The sequence below is a fragment of the Lynx canadensis genome, chromosome A3 (genome assembly GCF_007474595.2).
Source record: "Lynx canadensis isolate LIC74 chromosome A3, mLynCan4.pri.v2, whole genome shotgun sequence".
NCBI lineage: Eukaryota > Metazoa > Chordata > Mammalia > Carnivora > Felidae > Lynx > Lynx canadensis.
Window position 1 is genome coordinate 54,132,363 of NC_044305.1, and position 19,799 is coordinate 54,152,161.

Below are 19,799 nucleotides of genomic sequence, written 5' to 3' on the forward strand. Positions count from 1 at the left end.
CAGATGCGAACACGGCATGGGGAGATCCAGGGAGCCGCATCGAGTCAGGGGCTGCAACAAGAAAGCTTCCTGTTGGCGGAAGAAGGGAAGCAGGGGCTGAATGGATAAGCGACACCACTCTGCTGTTGCGTGAGCCTCGTTACCATCAGCAATGCCAAGCTGCGCTTCAGCAGGGCTGTGCAGGAGAGCTCGCGGTTGCTTCCTGCCTGTCAGCAGTGAACAGTGTGTTCCAGGGCTTCAAAGAGTGGTTTTGTCCCTCCACCGATGCCACTCTGCACCAGAGGGAACCGCAGTCCCCTCGCTGAGCCTTTGTATACAACACCACCGAGATGCGCAGTGCACACATGGACGGCTGGTGACTTCCCCACGGTGCAGCTGCAGCCGAGTCATTTATATTCATTTCTATTAGCCAGAACAGTTGTGCCCAACTTTTGGTTTGGGTTTCCATACCTTCCTGTGAGTGCAGTCTGCACGATGCATGATGAACATATTATCAGTAGTCTGTTTCTAGTGATCCACGCAGAGAAGATGATACGGCAGCCACCATTTGCCCCTGCGTGCCAGGGCACACCGGGTCACTTCATCCCGCCCACACTCTGGAGAATGCCTGTGCCAGATGTGACCTGGCATCCAAGCCACTGCTACCCGACCGTGCTCTCCTCTGTACCGCTGGGGCTACGTTTCCCAGGCCCTGCCCGCTGGATTCTTGGTTACGTTCTGCCAAAGAGAGGCCCTGGTGCAACATTAAAAGGCAGGAGGAAGACTGAGGACCTGCCCCTCCCAGCGCCCCGCCCCGCCCCAGCAAGCAGGGGATCTAAAACAGCAGGGGCAATGCCGGTCCAGCAAGTTGCTGAGGCTCAGGCTGTGCTAAGCTCCTAGGGCAGAACAGCACAGGCTTCCTGCTGGGGGTGGGGGAGCGACGGGCGGGGGTGGGGGCGGGGGTGGGGGCGGGGGTGGGGGCGGCGTCTTGCTCCTGGGTTCTGGGGGATTCCCATGTCCTTGTTTTGCTCCTGCGGACCTAGAAGCCGGCAGAAACTTTCTCAGTTTCTGCTCTGTGGGTAACAAACATGTCTTCCCCCTTTGGCCCCTTCAGCCCTTCACACACTTTTATAACCATTCCCTGGACTAGACCTCGTGCATCTGACATACCTAAGACGTTTCTATTTTGTGACCAGAGAGGCTCCAAGGAGGACAGAAAGAAGCTCACAGCCAGAGTAAAGCAGACGCCATCTGAAAAATTATGGCTGGCAGTGATGACTCTCAGTTGAGTCAAATCAGAAAGAAACCAGAGGGCTGTGTCACTCCTCACCTGTCACCTGTGGTCTGCTGGCTAAAGGTCCCTACAGCCTGGGCAGAGCTGACATCAATCACCCTGCTGGCACAACCAGCTGGACGGGCTGGAACGCAGCTAGCTAGCCTGCATCAGCCGCTCGAGTGACCACGCCTAGAAGAAAATCCACAAGTTCCTTTTTCTGATCATGCTCAAAATGTCATAAAGGTCCCCTGCTGGGCCAGGGAGCAGCCTTCTCTGGGTGGGGAGGCGAGGCACAGGAAGCAGCCCTGACAGCTGGGTGACCCTGCACCAGCCAGATGGCCCACCTGTCATATGCCTGGTGACAGAGGGCCCTGAAACATTTGTAATGCTTGCAGAAGTAAGGGACAAAGGCACGGTAACCGACTTTGTTACAGAAATTCCAGGAGGCATGATGACTATAGCTGGAACAAAGTTGGGGGTCTCCCACTGCTGCCCAGGACACAAAAGGGAAGTGGAAGAGACTGGTGATAGGAGACAACAGAGCAGACCTCTGGGATTCCTGGGGGGAGGGGCAGTTCTGAGGGCCACACGTGGCCTTCCCACACCCACTTCTCCCCAGAGGTGGCCCAGAGTAAGGGACATATGTGGCGCTCTGCCAAAATAGGCCAAACCAAAATATGATAGGGGCATTTTCTTCAAATCATTCCCTAGGTAGAAGTCATTCACTCCCAAAGCAATTGAAGGTCTCAACAATTATGCCTTCGGCTAGATGTGGGGGTTTTTATAACCACAAAACCAAAAGGGAACTTTGACAACCAGCTATTCCAACACTCGCATTTACAGATGAGGAAATTATGAGCATGATTAGTGTTCAAAAAATTTTTTCACATTGAAAGAATCCAGTTGAACTGATGCAGCTCCTGAAACTAACACATGGGGAGGCGGGCACTCTTGGTTAATTGCACCAGGCAGGGAGGTCAAGGAGGAAAGAAACCCTAATTTTCAAAAGGGTATAATCAGCTGGATTATTCTTCACTTAAAGGTAGCATGAGACAGTGCCTTTATCTATAGCAGAAAGTACTTAAGTTAAACCATAAGTTCACAAATAATGTTTAAAATCCAAAAGAGACAAGGAAGAACCTTCAAAGGTTCAATAATGGCAATAGAGGAAAACAAGCAAGTTCGAACAAACCAATGTGAAGTTAAATTTAAAAGTTAGGGTTACACCAAGAAATGATATACATCTGGAATTCACTTTTCGATCCCCGAGTGGGGAGCACAGGGGAGGGAGACAGTGATGTGCTCTGAGCTGCTGAAGCTAAGTGATGTGCACACTGGGGACTCTCGGTGTTTCAGAATTTTCTGCTGTGAATTTAAGATCCACATAAAACAAGCAAATTCTCATCAAATATGCACCCTCGTGTCGCACACAGTGCAAATTACTTCACGTGGGCCTGGCATGTCAATACCACTCCTTAATGCATGTCATTTATTATTATCTTTTACAAAATGAAGTTAAGCCAAAACCAGATCACAAGGTATTCAGATGACACGACATTACTTAATTGCTAAATAAACCAACCTGGTAATGATTTTTGAAAGCATTTTTTCAATTATACATCATGTACAACTTCTTAAGCCACATTTCATTGCACAAACACAGTACTCAAAAGAAAGGCTGCTTTATAGATGACATATTATGATTAATCAGTGCCCCACAGATGACTCCCACAGCAGCTAAATAAGTATGAGTTAAAACTGAGTCTGCTTGTGACACAGATTTTCGTGATGCCCAGGCATCTGAGACCCGCATCCACCTCGCCCATGACGGACGAAGGCTCTGCAGGCGGGTCTGTAATTGTGTGGCCACTCTGGCCATGGCTGACCAGACCAGACACCTGTCCTGACAGACAACTGAACACAACTCCGGGGACTGAACACATCAGGGCACAAAAAGCATCCCTATACCCTTCACAGGTCGGCCACCAAATTCTTTTTTTTTTTAATTTTTTTTTTTTTCAACGTTTATTTATTTTTTGGGACAGAGAGAGGCAGAGCATGAACGGGGGAGGGGCAGAGAGAGAGGGAGACACAGAATCAGAAACAGGCTCCAGGCTCCGAGCCATCAGCCCAGAGCCTGACGCGGGGCTCGAACTCACGGACCGCGAGATCGTGACCTGGCTGAAGTCGGACGCTTAACCGACTGCGCCACCCAGGCGCCCCTAGCCACCAAATTCTTACATCAACTCTTCGATACATCAATTTTGTACCTGCTCAAACAGAAAATCCTGAGCATAGGCCAGACCGCCATCACACCAGGTAGAGCACGAACCTGCTTCGAAGGGGGCAGGGATCCAGAGACTGAGAGGAGGACTCAGATTTCAGGTACCTAAAACATCCCTCGCTCATGTCAGATTGCTAGATGCACATTTCATTTGGTGTCTCTGGTATTTTTCGTATGATCTAAATGGAGTCTCCATTTTTTTTAAGCAAAATAAATCAGTTACACAAATGATGACTGAACTACTCAAAGGAGTACAGAAGAGCAGAGCAAAAGGCCACACTACTGTCACTCTCCAAGAAGCCACTGGGTGCAAGCTCCTGGGAAGCAGGGACTTGGGCCCACCTACAACTCTGCCTGACACACAGCAGATACTCAAATACTTGTTGAATAGGTGACGGACACTCGAGATCTTTCAAGGAAAAGATACCCACACACTAAGAAGCTACAGCATTTAAGTTAGGCATTGTTGTGCCAAAGAGATGCCACTGCGGTCCGAATGTGTCCTGCCCCAAGATATTATGGTGAAATCCTAACCCCCAAGGTGATGATGTTAGGAGGAGGGGCCTTGGGAGGAGCTTAGGTCATGAGGGTGGAGCCCCCATGAGTGGGATTAGTATCCTCATAAAGCGAACCTGCAAAGCATCCTCGCCCTTTCCACCCTGTGAGGATCCGACAAGTCTGCAACCCAGAGGAGGGCCCTCACCAGAATGATTGTGCTGGCACCCTGACCTTGGACGTGCTGTCTCTGGTACTGTGAGCAGCAAATGTCTGCTGTTTACAAGCCACCCAGTCACCAGCCTAAGCAGACTCACAGATGCTATGGCCATGGTACTGGGGCTACTGTAGGAAAGATTTAAAGTATGAAGTGGCCCAGATGACAGACACCCCAGGAGTCTTTCTACTGAACTTGAAGTTACCTGTTCAGCAGGTTCCACATACATTGTTGATGGTCACGAACAACACAGGAGAGAAGGGGGTGTTCCCAGGAAGAAGTGGCCTGAGCGAGACAGGATGCGACCCGCACGGTCACTTGATGGGGAGGACAGTCTGCCTAGAAGCCCGTGGCTGGAAAGCCAAGGGACATGGGGGCTAACACTGCTGGAAGACACAAGAAACTGCTGTGAGTTTAAACGGAAGAGAAATGACAATGACAATCCTTGGCTTTATCTGGGACAACGGTGGAGGGAACGAGGCAGGACCACAAGACTGGGTACAGGGAGAGTGCAGGGCGGGATGCAGGCCCCAACATGACACTCAGCTGCACCCACGGTATAAACGGAATGGGGAAAAGCAGCCACTTCCAGAAGGAAGCTCTCAGGAAGCAAAACTCTAGCACGAGGTTGGAACGCCTCAACCCCCTGAAATCAGAGGTGACACAGCTTTGCTGTTTTCTCTACGTGTCCTCTACGATGATGACCCAGTGGTGACGGCAGTGAAACGCAAGTGCTTGCTCGGTGTAACCATGTGTCAAAACGTGAGGCTGGCCCCAAGCTCGGGTCAGGGTGGCAGGACCGGAGATCGAGTCACTTCTGGAGAATCTGAGACTGGACCACAGCGGGGAAAGGCCGCAGGGCACTCAGGATGACACCCACATCCACTGGGAAGGAAGAGAGCAAAGTGTCCCTTCTCCTAGGCCTTCCCCCCACTAAACTCAGGCAGATGCAGAGGATGTTTAGTGCTGTTTATTCCGATGGGTTGGAAGGTTCTCTCTGGGGACCAAGCAAGCAAGCTGAGTGTTTGAGCTGAGCCTTGAGAAAGTGAAAGTCAACACTCTAAATCCACGGTTCTCAAACTTGGGGCCAGAAAGGTCAAGAGTTCCCAAGAGGCTCAGAGAGGTGGTTGGAAGATCCCAATAAGAAATTGCTTAAACCAGTATTCTCAGTTCTCCGCCACCCCTGAGATCTGCCTTGGGAAGGCCTAGACCCCCGAACCTGTGTGCCACAGGCAGCCTGGCAGGCAGGGGGCAGCTTCCAGGCTGCAGTTCCCAAAGCCTACAAGCTGGAAAGCTCTGCTACACTTCTACAACGCTTAATCTAGGGAGGGTGGCAGGGAGGGAATGGAAAATTAGGCCCTCCAACTGCCCTGGGAGGGAGGAAGTAAGCCTGAGAAAGCTTCTGGGAACAGCTGTAGGGAAAAATACAGATCTGAGTGACGGGCAGGCCTAACAAAGGAAAGGGGGCTTTGACACCAGAGGATTTTTAACTCAGGCAGAAGAAAATAAGTTAGAAACAGCAGCAAGTGGTGTCAAGCCAAGGTACCTGTCTTTGCTAAAAAGGGTTATGACGTCAAAGCAAGTCTCAGTGGCTTCTGTTACTGACTGAATGTGTCTCCCCCAAATTTACCTGTTGAAACCCTCATCCCCAGGGTGATGGTATTTCAACAGAGGGGACTGCAGGTCATGAGGTCATCTATCCCATGCTGGGATAGATCCCCTGTAAGAAGAGGAACGGCCCAGAGCCCCTTATCTCTCCACCTCTCGCGGACACAATGAGAAGGTGGACATCTCCAGCCAGGGAAGCAGGCCCTTCCCAGACCCTGAGTCAGTCGGCACCTTGACATTGGCCTTCCAGCCTCCAGAGCTGTGTCTGCTGCGAGAACCGCTCAGTCTATGGTATTTAGTTACAGCCGCTTGAGCTAAGACAGCCTCGACTTAAAAAACACTGGCTTTAAACAAAATTACCCTCTCCTCATAAAAACCTAGTTTTCACTCGAGCCACAGGATGAGAAAGAATGGGAAACCGCTCTTGAAAGATTTGTCCAAAATATAACTTCGATGCATATTTCCCACTATAAAGTGAGAATGAAAAAATACGAGGGAGGGCAGAAATGATATTAACATCGGGACTGACAGCAATGAAAACTGAAATTACAGGGGCACCTGTGTGGCTTAGTTGGTTAAACATCCGACTCTTGATTTCCACTCAGGTCATGATCTCACAGTTCATGACTTCGAGCCTCACATCAGGCTCTGTGCTGACAGCATAGAGCCTGCTTGGGATTCTCTCTCTCCCTCTCTCTCTGCCCCTCCCCCCCATAAATATTTTTTTTTAAACCTTGAAATTATAAGCAATCTAAAAAAACAATTTAATGCAATACAGCTTACTTCCCCAAAATGACTTTCACAAATATCTGAAATACTTAAAAGGCTAAACATACTTTTTCAAAAATATTCTTCTTGACCTGTTAAAATAAAGATGTCTGAATGGACAATAATAAAATACCTCGGACTACTAACTATCAACATCTACATCCTTGGCAAGATAGCCTTCTATGACTTACCACATGAATGACTCTGAATCATGACCTCATCCTTTGTAGACAACAACCCATGTTTCTGGAGCCCATCTACAGCCCTTTGGAAATGACATCCTGGGGCCTTCTATTCCTAAAAAAATTATTTAAATGTGGTCACTTGTGATCACACACACATACACCTTTCAGTAAGTTCCAACCCTTCTTATTTGTAGAAAAACATGGTATTTTATCACTGATACCTCTTTATCATATACACCTCTCAGAAAGATAAAAGCCAGATACAAACATCAACCTTTAAAAAGATCTTTAACATCAGATACAGCTACTGTGCCTGCTTCTAGCTTAAGTCACACTAATGAAAATTTTAATCATGTCCTTAAAGTTTAAAGACTTTGGAGTAAGCCATGTCCAAAATATTATAGTTAATTTTTTTTTAACATTTATTTGTTTTTGAGAGACAGAGAGAGAGAGAGAGCATGAGCAGGGAAGGGGCAGAGAGAAAGGGAGACACAGAATCCAGGCTCCGAGCTGTCAGCACAAGAGCCCGACGTGGGGCTCGAACTCACAAACCGTGAGATCATGACCTGAGCCAAAGTTGGACACTTAACTGACTGAGCCACCCAGGGGCCCCCAAAATATTACATTTTTTAAAACTCTGATTCTTGGACCACGTGTGTGACTCAGTCAGTTAAGCATCCGACTCTTGATTTCTGTTCAGGCCAAGACCTCATGGTTGTGAGACCGAGCCCTGCGTTGGGCTCAGTGTTGGGCATGGAGCCTGCTTAGGGTCTTCTCTCTCCCTCTCTCTCTGCCCCTTCCCCACCCTCAAAAGTAAATAAATAAACAAATAAGCATTTAAAAACCCTGATTTTTAGAAGTCCTTTAGCAGCCACGCCCCACTTACACAGCTCCCAGACACTCTCTGCCACCATCCCCTTATTCCTGCTAGAATACACCTTTTATTACTTGTTAGTGCTTTACATGGCGTAAACAAATCCAACGATACTGATATAATGTCATGTGTCAAACACTGTCCTCAGTGTCTTTACACATTTTAATCCTCAGAACAGTCCACTGTCCGGCAAAAGCAATTGAGGCACCAAGTCCCCAGCTCTCGTGACGAACCAAGATCTGCCCCTACCACTCTAGTTCCAGAACCCTGAATCTAAAATTCCAAGAGCAAGCAGTGTAGTAAACATTAAGAATACAGACACATCAGGCAAGCAAGGGAGACCAAAGACTACATGAGGAATAAAAATCCTAGTTTTTCTCTGGTTTTCCTCCTGTACCAGTTGCCTGGACAGTCAGACTCCTCGGGGCAGGAGCTGGGATGTGCTGTGGTGGCTTCAGCCACATGTCCCATTTATTAGAAAATCTGCAGCCTGGGTGCCTGTTTGCTAGAGCAGAGTTATTCTTCTGCAAATTTTATTAAATAGAGTCACCATTGGTGTGCTACATTTAATCAGTTTGTATCTGTATGCTTCCCTAGAAATGTTACTGTATCTTTCCTACATTTGCTTCCTGAGAACCAAGAACCGGGGGAGTTAGCAGCACAGTCATGATTAGTCAAGAGAGGGTAGAGAAGAATGTAAAATAAGAATGCATCAGCTGTTTTAGAGGAGAGGAGTGTTCTTAAATAGGGCACAGCCAGCTGGGGAGGAAGAAGGGAGGGAAGGCATTCTCGGGCTATCCTGGTGTGGTATAATAAAAAATGTATTTGGTCTTGCTCTGTGGTTCCTGGCACAGAGCTCCCAAAACTCCTGGAATTTCCTGAGTGATAGGGACATCTTTTGTTATTCAGAACCAGCCCCCTAAGACCACGCCCACGCTTATGCTAATGAAATGACTCCGGGTTGGCTCCTGGCCATTTTCAGGATGGGGGCTGGCCATAGAAAGACCAATCATGGGATTAAGAGGGTGGGAACTTTCAGCCCCAGCCCCCAACAACCAAGGGTGTGGGGCTAGAGGCTGAGTTATAAAAACTCTAGAACAAGAAGATTACAGGAGCTCCTGGGTTGAGGAACACACTGATGTGCTAGGAGGGTGGCAGGCCTGGAGAAGCAACCAAGCCCTGTGCCTCCCCGTGCCCATACCTTCCCCTGTGCACCTCTTCCTTCTGGCTGTTCCTGTGTCCTTTGTAATAAACCATTGATAGGAAATTCTGGGAGTCATTAGAGCAAATTATCAAACCTAATGAGGGGGTCACAGGAACCTCTAATATACAGCCAGCTGGTCAGAAGTATGGGAAGGCCAGGACCTGAGACCGGCATCTGAAGGGAGAGGCAGTCTTGTAAGACCCAGCCCTTCACCTATAGGGTCTGCACAGAGTCCGAGGAGTGGTGTCAGAATTGAATTCAAGGATACCCAGCTGGTGTCAGAGAAGCAGAGAGCCGTGCTGTTCAGTGGCCTCTAGCCACTGTGGCTCCTGAACGCTCAAGATGCAGCAAGTGCATCTGTTCCTGCTTTAAGGGTAAAATGCACACTGGATGCCACACTCATGAAAAAAAAAAAAAAAAAAAGAAAAGAAAAGAAAAAATACCCCGCTAATGATTTTTATATTGATTGTAAGTTGAAGTGATATTTGTGAACACATTACCAAAATTAATTTCATCTATTCCTTCCTGCTTTTTTTTAAAAAAAAATAATGTTTATTTATTCTTGAGAGAGAGAGAGAATGAGTGGAAGAAGGCAGAGAGAGAGAGGGAGACACAGAATCCAAAGCAGGCTCCAGGCTCTGAGCTGTCGGCACAGAGCCCGACGCGGGGCTCGAACTCACGGACCACGAGATCATGACCTGAGCCACCCAGAAGCTTTTTAAACAAGTTACACATTTAGCTGACATTGGTGGCTTGCATGATAGTTCTACTGGATAGTGCTGTCTTCTGAACACGTGGGGACTGAAAGCCACTTTTCATCTTAAATTTTCACATGCAAAGAAAGAAAGCACCTGAGGATGGGAGGGATGTGGGTAATCAATGGGAGAAGGAAGTAATATTCATCATGCACATCATTTGAGCTGGGAACCACCCGGTACCTGGTACAATTTCACCCTCAACCCCCTTGATGATGAGAATTCCCCCTCCTACCAGAGAAAAAGGCACCAAGCCTCACTCACACCAATGAAGTCACAGAGCAAGGACTCTGACTTCACCCCCATTCCTTCCTGCACAGCAGGGCTAGCAGACTTTTCTAGAAAAGGACCAGATAAATATGTTAGGCTTTGCAAGCCACACAGTCTCTGTGGCAATGACACAACTCTGCCCGTGTATCAGGAACACAACCACAGACCATATGTAAATAAAAGGGGTCTGGCTGTGTTCTAATAAAACCATATTCACAAACACAGACAGGGAGCCGGATTTGGCCCGCAGGCCATTGTTTGCCAACCCCTGCTCTATGCTGTTGAAGACAACAGGTCCAAAATAGAGTCACTTGCACTAAGACCAGAGTCACCAAACTGAGACTGAACTGATAACTGTACTCTCCCAGAAATGGAATATTAAACCAGTGACGAACTAATAAGCACTACTTACTTAGGTCACCTGGCTGACAGCCCTCTGCCATCTCCTAAAGGAAAGTGACTTTGTCGTGACCAACCTGCTTTTTTTGTCTAGTATTACCTCCTTGTTCCCATTCCCTCCCACCTACAAAAGCCTTTCATTTTGTACAGCTTCTCAGAACCCCTTTCTATCTGCTGGATTGGAGGCTGCCCAGTTCACCAACTGTTGAATAAAGTAAGGACGATCTCTGCACTTCATTCAGTTGAGTTTGGGGTTTTTTTTTAATGCTGATTTTATTTATTTGGGGGGGGGGTACAGAGAGAGACAGAGAGACAGAGAGAGAGAATCCCATGCAGGTTCCACGCTGTCAGTGCAGAGCCCGACACAGGGCTCGATCCCATGAACTGGGAGATCATGACCTGAGCCCCAGTCAAGACTCGGACACAACCAAATGAGCTACCAGGTGCCCCAAGTTTGAGTTTTTAACAGTTTAGTGGCAGTGGTAAAACGCAGAGAGACCTCCAGCCCCTTCAAGAATGGGAAACACATGTGGACCCTTGGACTTGTCTAACTTTGTTGCCATTCCAAGCCCGTGGATAAGATCCTCTCAGATCTGAGCTCTGCTTGTGTTGAGCTCCCGGTCTGCTTGGCTTTCCAGGCTAGGATTCTTGGGTCAGTCTAAATGGACTGAAGTCTCTAACACAGCACCAGGCCGGTCCTCGTCCAGGGCTTGAGCTGGCAGAGGGTTCCTCCTGAAACCCGAATCCCCAGCGCCTGGTTAGTCCCTTGTCCCATATGTTGCCGTCTACTGGTTTGGTCCATAGTTCCACATTGGGAGCTGCTGGTGCTGCTCACCTAAGGTCTTCTCTTGGCCAGTCCACAGTCCATAGTGCCATCTCTTTGGTTACTGCTGGCATCCACAGCTCCACGTCCTCAGTCACTGGTGGTTTCTGTTCACGTGCACGTAACGTAAAGGAATAATACATCCACTGTTACTGGGAATCTCAGGAGCCAAAGCTGCAAAACCGACGGGCATGGCAGGCCAAGCACTGAAAAGCTGCTGGGTGCTCACCACCTAACTCGAAGACTCTCGTGCTAGGATAAGCTGGTCACAACACGGGCCAGACACCAGGCCACCTGCCAACCTCAAGAAAATCCCCCTGTAATGAGGGACAAGGTGAGGCACCATACAATCCCCAGCTCGGTGGCACATCCCTCTTAGGTATTAATTTGCCTCTGAAGAACCCATGGCTTGGCTGAAGACAAAGAGATCCTCTAGATTCAAAGACTTGAGCATGCCAACTTCTGGTACACCTGCCTCTTTTATCCCTGAGAATTATGGCCCTGGAAGCCGTAGTTACCTACAAAAATGACAGACTCTCACTAAGACAAGCCAGAATTACAATGGCCATCATGGAGAACACTCCAACTAGACATCATTCGTTTAAGAAATGCACTTGAAAGGGACACCTGGGTGGCTCAGTCGGTTGGGCATCGGACTTTGGCTCAGGTCATGATCTCACGGTTTGTGAGTTCGAGCCCCACATCAGGCTTTGTGCTGACAGCTCAGAGCCTGGAGCCCGCTTCAGAGTCTGTGTCTCCTCCTCTCTCTGTCTCTCCCTCCCTTGCTCATGCCCTGTCTCTGTCTCTCAATAAATAAATGTTAAAAAAAAAAAAATTAAAAGAAAAAAAAAAAGAAATGCACTTGAAAGCAACAGTTCCCAGGTCAAACAGAATGGGATACCTATTTTAATTGGCATGCAGGAGCCTCCAAAAGGCTTCAAGATTCCAAAATCACTTCATTGAAAGATTCTGTGCAAAAAGCTACTAAAAAATTGAGGACACAAGAAGTACCTAAAACAAAAAACTACGATGTGACTCCTACTGCTCCCCTCTAGTTTCCTTTACGTGAGCACTCAGAGTCTGCTAATCGTCTATCTGAACTGCCTTGCCACTCTGGAGAGACCGCACAACCGTAAACAGAAGCCTGCCAAACTAGTGGTCTTCCAGACGCCCCCATATCTACCTTTGCACACTTCACATGGGCCCTTCCCAGGGCTGGCGGGACTCTGGGGGACTTCCTGGTGAACTACTAGTTATTCCCTTAAACAGCCAAAGGGAAACTAAAATTGAAATCAATGGAAATCCTGGCCAGATTCTGGTAAATACTAGAGCTATACTCCCTACTTAAAACTCTACTCCAGAGCCTCTAGATGGGATTGTGGGAAAACTGGCAGAAGTCAGCAAAGGGTGACATGTGTGTCTTCTGGGAAGTCTTGTTTTTCGTGTCCTGAGAACTGCCTAAGTCTTTCTTCCTTTTGGCTATCTCTGGGGTTGGCAGAGCGAATAGTATCCTTTTTACCCTCCCCGGGAATTCCTCTTACATCCAAGGGGGGTGGGAAGGGACTATTCAGTACTGCCAGGAATATTTACTGCTTTTCCCAGCTGAAACCTGACAAGCTATTTGAAAGGATTTTTTTAAGTAGCTCTGTGGTCAGAAGTTGGCCAAACTGGAAGCTGATACTCAGAACCTGATAGGGACTGTTTTTAGGACCTCTCCCCTTAGCTAAATGTACCCAGAGGCAAAGAAAAACATTCCAAGGACAAAGTTCTAAATCTAGAACACAGGAATCTTTTGATTTCCATCTTAGTTGGAGATCTTCTCCCAGATATAAAGACACAAATTAAAGATAATATAGTCGGGTGGGAGAGTCAGCCCTTTTGAAATCATTGTAGATCACAACGCAATTCTTTAGGAATTAAGAACAACGGTCCTTGTCTTACAAACTGAGTCTTTATGAGAACAGAAATGCAGCTCTGGAAGCAATTCAAAGCCTACCTATCCTTTCTACCCTCCCCAAACCTCACCACTCTCCTCAAAAGGCTTGCAGGTATCATAAAAGATTTAGGAAACAAAAATCCCAAAGGGAGGAACTCAATCTTTCCCTGTGCCTTTGAGATGTAAATGTTCTATCTGGTCTCTAGGAACTGAGGTCATTCTTATCAGTAGGGGGGAAAAATGGGGCAGGACATTTGGAACCCAGGCAAATGAAAAATCTTAAAAGTCTTCACAGGGGCACCCAGGTGGTTCAGTCAGTTAGATGCTTGACTTCAGCTCAGGTCATGATCTCATGGTTTGTGAGTTCAGGCCTGCGTTGGGCTCTGTGCTGACAGCTCTGAGCCTGGAGCCTGCTTCAAGATTCTGTGTCTCCCTCTCTCTCTGCCCCTCCCCCACTCATGCTCTGTCTCTCTTTCTCAAAAATAAACATGAAAAAAAAAAAAACAGTCTTCTCCACAAATATTAGTGAAAAGTTTAAGCTATCAGAACAGGTAACCTTAAGCTATCCCATCTTCTAAATCCACAATTTGGATCCAAGTGTTCTATTATAAACTAATGAGCTCTGCATTGGTGTACCAGTTAAAATTTTTTCATGGTTAAAATTTTAAAATAGCTGTAAGATGTGTTTGTGTCTGTATTTATGTTTATATATGTCTAATATGTATACTGCAGATGTGTGATATTTCTCTGTCTCTGGCTGGTACTGCCAAAATTATTTTTTTAAGGTCTATTTAATTAGTTTAAAGCAAAATAAGCATTGACCAAATTGAGTACTTCTAGACTTTCAGAAACATAAAATCTAACCCAAATGTTTTTCAAGTTCGCCTGATCTAGGATAGTCTTTGGTTTAAGAAAGAGAGAGAGAAAGAGAGAGAGAGAAAGAGAGAGAGAGAGAGAGAGAGAGAGAGAGAGAGAGAGAGAAGCAAGTTTAGGTTTGTTGGTTTCATTAAAACAGGCATGCATTTAGAGTGATTTTATTCTGCTTGGGTCTTCTAGTCAAATAGATTAATGTTCTGTTACGTTTGTCAGAAACAAAAGTAACCTAGCATAATGCCTATTTTTCTTTAGTGTCTGCAAAATTTTCATGAGTAATCTAAATATGTTAAAAGCAAGTGATTTAGATAGATGTAAGTAGGATAAAAGTTTCCAGGTGAACTTTTCAGCGATGATTATGAGTATACTTACAGAATTTCCCCAAATATTTTTGATAACTTGAAACTTTATAGTTTTCCTACATTAAGTTAAATGGTACATAGTGAACATTTAGATCACTGAATATCTAGATCATTTTCAAATAAGATAAAATAATGAAACATTAATGAAACATTAATTATTGAACACAGGTTTATCTACTTTTACTTTGGGTTTCTTATTGTAAAGAAACTTAAGGTATGTGGGTCTATTAGTAATGTTTCATACAACATTGAGAAATTTACTGTGAGGCAGAATATTCTATAAATTATGAAGTGTATTTGTGAGTTCACCGATCCACAGAATGCTGGTGTAAGAGTCCACAATTACATACTTCTTAGTTCTCACTAGGAAATAAGGACCCTGAGCTTTAAGAATTTTAATCAATGTATGTACTTGAAACTTCTTAGAAATAATAAGGGTGAAGGGAAACAAGTGTGTATTAAGAGTAGGCACGGAAAGTAAAATGACTGGGTCTTCCAGAATGAGAAAAAACATACAGGACAAGATCTGAATGGGTATGAAAAAAATTGTAGGCTTTTGGAAAAGGAATCCTGGGAAGAGAATTTTGCCAGTGGCCAAGTGGGCTAATACTGGAATGGATTTATTTAAGGTTTTCTAAAGAGCTTTAACAGCAAAAGTACACTGGTACAAAACTAGAATTTGATTTTCTCTCTGTTAAAAGGACAGCTTTCTCTTGGACTTTGGGTATGCTTTAGATTAGAGATAGTGAAGGTTTATCTTTTATGTAATCTGCCTGGCCAGCAAAGCTTTTTTGTTGTAACCAAAATAATTTCCGGGCGCTTCCCGTGGTCCTCATCAGGTCTTGGATTACTTAAGAAAATCCAATCTTCTCAATAGTAAAAGAGCTAAATTTTGTTCACAACTATGTAACCTTCTGAATTTGCCTTTATCATCATCCTCTATTGTCCTTTTGGTTAAACAGATAATTAAGTATTATCTCATGATGCTCTGTGATCCTATTTAGTCAAATGTGTTCAAATTGCTTGATGTTTTGACAACTTCCTAAAATCAAATTCTAAATGGGGGCCTCTCCCACCTTAAAGTAACTCTGAGATTTCCCAGAGGGTCCCTGAAAAAATTGCAAAGATTTGTCTCTCCCCTGGTAAAATATTAAACTAATTCGGTTTATTTGCTGTTAAGGTACATAGGAAGCATTATCAAATACAAGGGATGCCTAAACCTCCTTAGTTTATATTTCCATGGATGCAGGTTATTAACATAAATGTTCTACAAATTGTAAGAAATTCCTAGAAATGTGATGTGTCCCAATATAATGTCACCAGTCATAATTCCAGTTATCTTAAAATGTTACATATCGCACAAATAACCAAATTTCCTTGTCATTTCCATTATATTGAACCTAACAATGAGCATCTTTAAGTCTTTGGGCATCTGCAGACAGCCACTGTCTCACTCTGATGCTTTTGCAGAAGTGAGACTCATGAAAAGGACCCTACCAGGAACTCCTGATCACTGACGCCACCGCCAAATTACAAGGCGTGGAAACTCAGGTGCATATTTCACAGCTGAAGAAGGCCCCACCTGACATCAGGTCCTGCGCAAATGTTGGAGACCTCGAAATCGAACTGAGAAGAGAAGCGGCCAAGACCTCAGATGCAAGAGTGTTTCTTTCCATTCCTCCTTCCCTCTCTGACTATCCTTTTCTTAATTCTTACAGTACGAAGGTCTTTGTGATTCATTTGCACATATTTTGCTCTGCTCTGGCCTGAAAGATAATGCCATGGTTCGTATACTCAAGCCATTGCAAACAGGGATAATCCAACCTTGACACAACTGCTGGATTTGCCATAATGCTGACAATCCTGTAGTTCTGCCCATCACACACGTCTCCCTGATTGCCAAATGCTTCAGTTTCTCTGGAACTGAGTCAGCCCCCTCTCTATTAAGTCAGGCTCCTTAACCCCTGGGGGTCTATTTCCCTGCCTCAGTTTGAGAACCCCAAACCCAGGGAACTTTGTGTCCAGGCTCTGTACAAAGAAAGGGACACAAAGCAAGGGTAACTGGAACAAAAGTACCTGTACGGTCTAGAGTCGCTTAAATTTTACAGGCCTCCATGGCTGTCACCTTCCCAGCCTTGAGCCACAGACTCAAGCAGGCATCGCCAGAGGGCATTCATGACTCCAAAATAGCTTCCTTTGGTAGCTGCTCCCCTGGCTAAGAGTAAGTACAAATGAGGCTACTTCCAGACCTTCACCTTAACTCTCAAAGGTGTTGCAGAAGCCGCTGTTAAAGCCAATAGCTGCCAACAAAAATTCCTGGGCTCTCTGGCCAAAGTTGTTCTTGATAATACGAGAGCCCTCGACTACTGTTTTGGCAGAGCAAGTAAGTGTCTGCACCGTGGTTAACGCCACTTGCCGCACTGAATGGACACTTCTGGGGAAGCTGAGCTCAGCTACGGAAGATCACAGAACCAAGCGAGCTGGCCTAAGAAAGGGACTCCTTCAATGGGACTTGACTTGTTTGGTTTGGGTCTTGGGAGACCATGTCTTTGAAGTACTCCAGACAACAGGAATGATTCTGCTTATAATAATCATAAGAATCTTCCTGGTGCGCTGTGTTCTCCCACAAGCTTTAAGTGCATGTTCATGTTCGCAGCCGCTAACCACCAAGCAAGTGAGGTCACTGGGAATGGAACATCGGAAAAGTAATGAAGAGAGTGGCTGACGTAAAGAATGTGAACCTGAAGTCATGACCTGTGACTGAATACCAGAGTCAGAAAACAAAAACAAAAACAAAACAAAACAAAACAAAAAAGTCATCACCTGTGAATACTGACAGAAATCAGCAACACTTGAGAACTTCTAAGAGGTGGCTAGGAGTAATGCTAATGCTTTAAATTTGGATCACATCCCTCAGGTTTAGTCTGATCAAAAGAAGGGAATTGTTTTTCCTGTTTTTGTTTTTAATTTTAGTTAATATACTGTGCAATACTGGTTTTAGGAAGAGAATTCAGTGATTCATCGCTTGCATACAACACCCAGTTCTCATCACAAGTGCCCTTAGTCCCCGTCACCCATCTAAGCCCATCCCCTACCCACCTCCCTCCACCAACCCTCAGTTTGTTCTCTTATTGTTTTTCTTTTAACATTTATTTATTTTTGAGAAACAGAGACAGAGCGTGAGCAGGGGAGGGGCAGAGAGAGAGGGAGATACAGAATCCAAAGCAGGATCCAGGCTCTAAGCTGTCAACAAAGAGCCTAATGCAGGGCTCGAACCCACAAACCGTGAGATCATGACCTGAGCCAAAGTTGGGCACTTAACCAACTGAGCCACCCAAGCGCCCCTGTTCTCTATTATTAAGAGTCTCTTATGGCTTGTTTCCTTCTTTTCTTCTTTCTCCCGTTCCCATATGTTCATCTGTGTTCATTCTTAAATGTGACATATGGAATGAGATTATAGGAATTTGTCTTTCTCTGACTTATTTCACTTAGCATAATGCACTCTAGCTCCATCCATGTCCTTGCAAATGGCAAGGTTTATTTTTAATGGCTGAGTAATATTCCATGGTGTACATATTCCATACCTTCTTTATCCATTCATCAGTCAATGGACATATGGGCTCTCTCCATAGTTTGGCTATTGTTGATGCTGCTGCTATAAAAATCAGGGTTAACGTACACCTTTGAATCTGTATTTTTGTATCCTTTGGGTAAATACCTAGTGGTACAATTGTCGGATCATATATGGTAGTTCTATTTTTAACTTTTTGAGGAACCTCCAGACTGTTCTCCGGAATGGCTGCACCAGTTTGCATTCCCACCAGTGTAAGAGGGTTCCCCTTTCTCCACATCCTCGCCAACACCTGTTGCCTCTTGTGTTGTTAATTTTAGACATTCTGACAGGTGTGAGGTGGTATCATCGTGGTTTTCATTTGTATTTCCCTGATGATGATTGACGTTGAGCATCTTTTCATGTGTCTGTTAGCCATCTGGATGTCTTCTTTGGAAAAGTGTCTATTCATGTCTTCTGCCCATTTCTTCACTGGATTATCTGTTTTTTGGGTGTTGAGTTTGATAAGTTCTTTACAGAATTTTGGATACTCACCAAGAGGGGAAATGTTAAAAATTAAACATTTAAAAATTAAAAAACAAGTTTCTGCTCTCCCAAAAATGGAACCTTAAGCCAATCAATGAGGAATCACCTCATCAGCACTAATTAGGTAGTTTTCCTGATAGACCCCTGCCATCCCCTAAAGGAAGGTGACCTTGTCTGGCCAATCTGCTTTTTTGTCTAGTATAATTTCTTTGTTCTTCTTCCCTTCTCCCTATAAAAGTCGTCCATTTTGTACAGCTCCTCAGAGGTCCTTTCTATCTGTGGGACAGGATGCTGCCTGGTTCACAAATCATTGAATAAAGCAAATTAAGATCCTTAAAAAACTTACTCAGTTGAATTTTGTTTTTTAACAACACCATGAAGAGAAACAGCTACTCCTAAATGACTCAATCAATAGTGCATGCCCCAAATATAACCAAATTATAAAAATCCGTTCACAAAATACTAATTAGGTTATGGTCATAACAGGTTGACCCGGGAACGTCAAATTCTGTAAGCTACCTTACTGTTAGGCATCTAAGCTTTTATTAGACACCACAAGTAGGCCATCTAAGCACTGGCACTAGATGTATTAAGTTAACAGCAAATTACATTTGGTACAACGTATATGATGTGTGTGGCAAAAATAAAATTAAAAGTGTCTCTCAAGGGAATATATAGTGGAGGATAGGAGATGAAACACAAAAAGGGGTCCAGGCATCCAGGCCAAAGTCAACCCTGTTTCTGCAGAGGGAAGGGGTAAACACCCCCATCCTAGCATTGACGTGTGTGTGCACCTGATTGGACTAAGTTCACACATACAGGTGTCGTGCACTTGGGCAAATACTCCCATGTCAGGGTTCTCTTTGAGATCAACCTCACCCCTTCTCAGATTCGCAGTTTTAACCAGCACTCTACAGACAGCAGCAAAATGGAAGGTGGCGGCTCAGGTCAATTATTAAACTAATATATAAACTTAAAAATATAACTTATTTTTACACTAAGTTTGTCCCACTTTCTGGTCACTCCTCGGACCGCACACAACACTGATACTTCCCAGCCGGGAGAGAGAGTCCACATTCCCTGCGACTCACGCTACTATCCCCGCTCTTACCTTGTTCACCTTTCCCCTCTTAATCCCCGCCGTCCCCCAACCCCTGCCGCCCGCTTCATTCTTTCATTGTCTTTAAAAATCTTTTTAAAGGGCTCATCATAAAGTGATTTCTATCATCTCTTGAGCCAATGAGGAGAAACATCATAAAACCCTAATAAAGAAGTAGGGCTGTAGTTTCAGGGAGTCCCTCTTGGCAGCAATAAAGTCTCACTGAGCAGGGCTAAGAACGGCTTGAACTTGTATACTGTATGAGTCACCTACTGCCAGGTATCCAATCACCACCA

General features: G+C 45.2%; 1 protein-coding gene and 1 long non-coding RNA gene across 4 annotated transcripts in view; one reads left to right on the plus strand and one right to left on the minus strand.

Annotated features, from left to right (window-relative positions):
* The window catches only part of NCK2 (NCK adaptor protein 2), a 153,292-nt gene that overhangs the window by 114,193 nt on the left and 19,300 nt on the right, over positions 1–19,799 (minus strand). The window contains exon 1 of one of the 3 annotated variants that reach the window (XM_030310301.1): positions 451–700. The exons of the other annotated variants lie outside the window; for them this stretch is intronic. The gene's annotated coding sequence lies outside the window, so the exon portion shown is untranslated. Of the gene's footprint in view, positions 1–450; positions 701–19,799 lie in introns of those variants that run through there. 3 annotated transcript variants of the gene reach the window in all.
* LOC115510442 overlaps positions 635–19,799 on the plus strand; it is a 25,150-nt gene continuing 5,985 nt past the window's right edge. Inside the window, exons 1-2 of the long non-coding RNA XR_003967721.1 lie at positions 635–709; positions 17,023–17,025. This is a non-coding gene — a long non-coding RNA (uncharacterized LOC115510442). The remainder of the gene's footprint in view (positions 710–17,022; positions 17,026–19,799) is intronic.